General features: G+C 41.7%; 1 long non-coding RNA gene across 1 annotated transcript; it reads right to left on the minus strand.

Moving 5' to 3' along the window:
• Positions 1–312: 312 nt before the first annotated feature.
• Positions 313–2,345, minus strand: LOC128784913 (uncharacterized). The gene is made up of 2 exons (XR_008429675.1): positions 2,261–2,345; positions 313–475 (listed from the first exon to the last, which is right to left on the minus strand). It is a non-coding gene; the product is annotated as an uncharacterized LOC128784913 (long non-coding RNA).
• Positions 2,346–2,748: the final 403 nt, after the last annotated feature.

Genomic DNA, 2,748 nt, shown 5'->3' on the forward strand with positions numbered 1-2,748 from the left:
TCTGGGAGTACAGAAGTAGGAGAGAGAGAAATTTTATGAGTAAATCTGTTCATATTCATCTTCTGTCCTGATTATACAGATTATGAATGTTTCAATAAGCCTGTATTATTTGCAGTGCAGAAAGAAGTCAGCCAGGATGCAGACCCTCCTGAGCTCTGTCTATCCACAAAGGCTAGGCTAGAGCAAATGTAAGTAACAAAGTCCGTCCATGAGATGTGACTCTTAGGAGTAACTCACAGCTATAGCATCTGACACCAACTGCAAGAGCTGCTCAGCTGGGGAGACTCCGATAACACCAGCCACTCTAAAACCAGAGGATATCATACATTTATTGACTCATATGTGGCTCAGAAAAGAGAATGTAAAAATCTTCTAATCTTGCTGTCAAGCCACTAGCTATCTTCAGTGCATCTCAGCAGTGTGAGGACAAAACTCCCAACAGGTACTCTAGTCCAGTGCTACCCAGGTGGATGAGCTGCAAATAAAGATTTCTGAGCATTGATGAACTGTAGCAGCCTGCATAACATACCACAGCCTTGCAATGATTTGGCAATAGCAGCAGAAAGATGCTGAGGTGTTACCATAATACTTTCCTTTTCACACTTTAGTAAGTAGTTAAAATGAGTATTTAACTACCCAGTCTCCATACTGTCATTCCTTTCTGAGACTTCTGGCAGTGATTCTGTAGATAGATTATACCAGTGTCATGCTCAGGTGAGGTAGAAACACTTCTGGTAACTATGCACCCTTACAAAAAAAAAAAAAAAAAAAAAAAAAAAAAAAAAAAAAAAAAAAAAAAAAAAAAAAAAAAAATTAAAAAAAAAAATTCTGCTTGCAGAGAATATACCTGGCTTCAGAGCAAGAATAAACAAAGTTGGAGGCTTGATTCACTGCACAGATGTCAAGAAACATAAGACAATTACAGCTCCTTTAACTCAGTGTTTTTGTGTTGAAAGCACTGTAGAACTACAGGATTATTTATGATGGACTTCTGTGGGTGCCATGCCATACGTGGTGCTGCTGCTGTGTCTCCTGGGAAATGCCATCCTGAGTACATGGAGGCACACAGAATGTCACATTGGATATGGTCAGATCAACTCTCCTAGGGTAGTTATGAGATTTGCCATTCAGCAGTCCTGTGTTTCTGAAGAGCTTTATAGAGCTCATTTGATCTACAGTTGTGAACAGTCAAATATGTCTTTAGGAAAGAAAAAGAAGAAGGAAAAGAGGAAATCCCATTTCTCCCTCAGTTCTGGATTCCTAGGTATGTACTGAAGCCCTTGATGGTTCTGGGTCTGGTCAGGGGTGATGGTGACAATGATGACAATTTTCTGGAAAAGCAATCATTAATTTAAAATAGGTGCTGTCCTTTCAGACTCATATTTTTTGTGGCAGAAGAGTTGGTTGCAGTCGTGCTGTTCTTTCAGACTCATATTTTTTGTGGCAGAAGAGTTGGTTGCAGTCATCAACATCCTTGGCCCATACCAACAAAATGAGTATTTTTTGTAACCTATCGTTGACCAGGTGAGTTTGGATCAAAATCCAAAGAGCTTGACTGAAAACCTGGATCACTTTTTGGAGTTTAGTACAAGACCATTACTTTTGTTCTACTTCTTGTAGACCTTTGGCAAATGGAGGTGAGTATATCTGCACAAAAATATGGGGATGCAGGCTCTACAAACCAAAAAATCTGTGCTTGGCACAGATTGGAAAGATGCATTCTAGATACTGTACTCAGTCACATCTTACACTTATTCATATCATTTTCTGCGCTGTTCTGTCTGTGACTGCACCCCCTCTGCTCAAACAACCACACCAAATGCTTGTCTTTGGGGCTAATCCTGCTGCCTTCACTCACTCAGACTGTAATGACCCAGCGCTGTATGCTCAGCCATCTCCCAGCCTTGCTCAGGGAGGCCCTGTGGCTTTCTCTGCCACACTAGGGAACTGCAGGGTTTAGGGCAGCCAAGTGACCATCCAGGCATCTTCCACGCAGGCAGCGTCCAGGGAGCCAAGCCCCCCTCTGTACATGTGCTGGGAGGACCAATGTCAGATGAGCTCCACAGGGCACATTTGAGCTACATCTGAGCTTCCCTTCACGGGTTTGTTGTCTGCGTGACTGATGCGCCTGGTATCAAGGCAGCTTTGGAGCTGCCCGTAGCACACAGTGGGGATCCACCCTCAGGGCTTGGTGATCCTTCTCTTCTAATTATTTCTAGAGAATTACACAGATGAAGTGTACAGGCATGATAAGACTTACCAGGGATTTAAGGAGTACTTATGTGTTTCATGGGGAAGCTGTGGGAAACTACATTCTGCTCAAAATATGTGCAGCAGGAATGGATCCTTTCCTTGAAGGGACATAAAAATACTCCCTGTCACTATACTGTAGTTGTGTAAACCCTCTGCTTATAGGATTAGAGGACTGTATATATGGAAGGCTCAGGACTAGGGTTGCCACAGTCACCCAGTAATTATTATACATGACCTATAAATTCTCTTTTTGTCTCACATCACTGTAGCAATGAATTAAAAGCATTTTGTCCCTTTCTGTCTTTCTTTTTTTCCCTTAATTCTCACATCATTGTGGTGTCTTCATACATGAAGATTAGAAGAGTTTTTCTTTTCAAATTCATGTCATGATGACATCAGGACTGGGACTCCACAGGCTCACACTGAAATAATTGATGCCATTTGCATTTTACATTCTAACAGCTTCATAACAAGATCTCTGTAGACTTGCACTGA

This window comes from Vidua chalybeata, chromosome 3, assembly GCF_026979565.1.
Source record: "Vidua chalybeata isolate OUT-0048 chromosome 3, bVidCha1 merged haplotype, whole genome shotgun sequence".
Classification (NCBI taxonomy): Eukaryota; Metazoa; Chordata; class Aves; order Passeriformes; family Viduidae; genus Vidua; species Vidua chalybeata.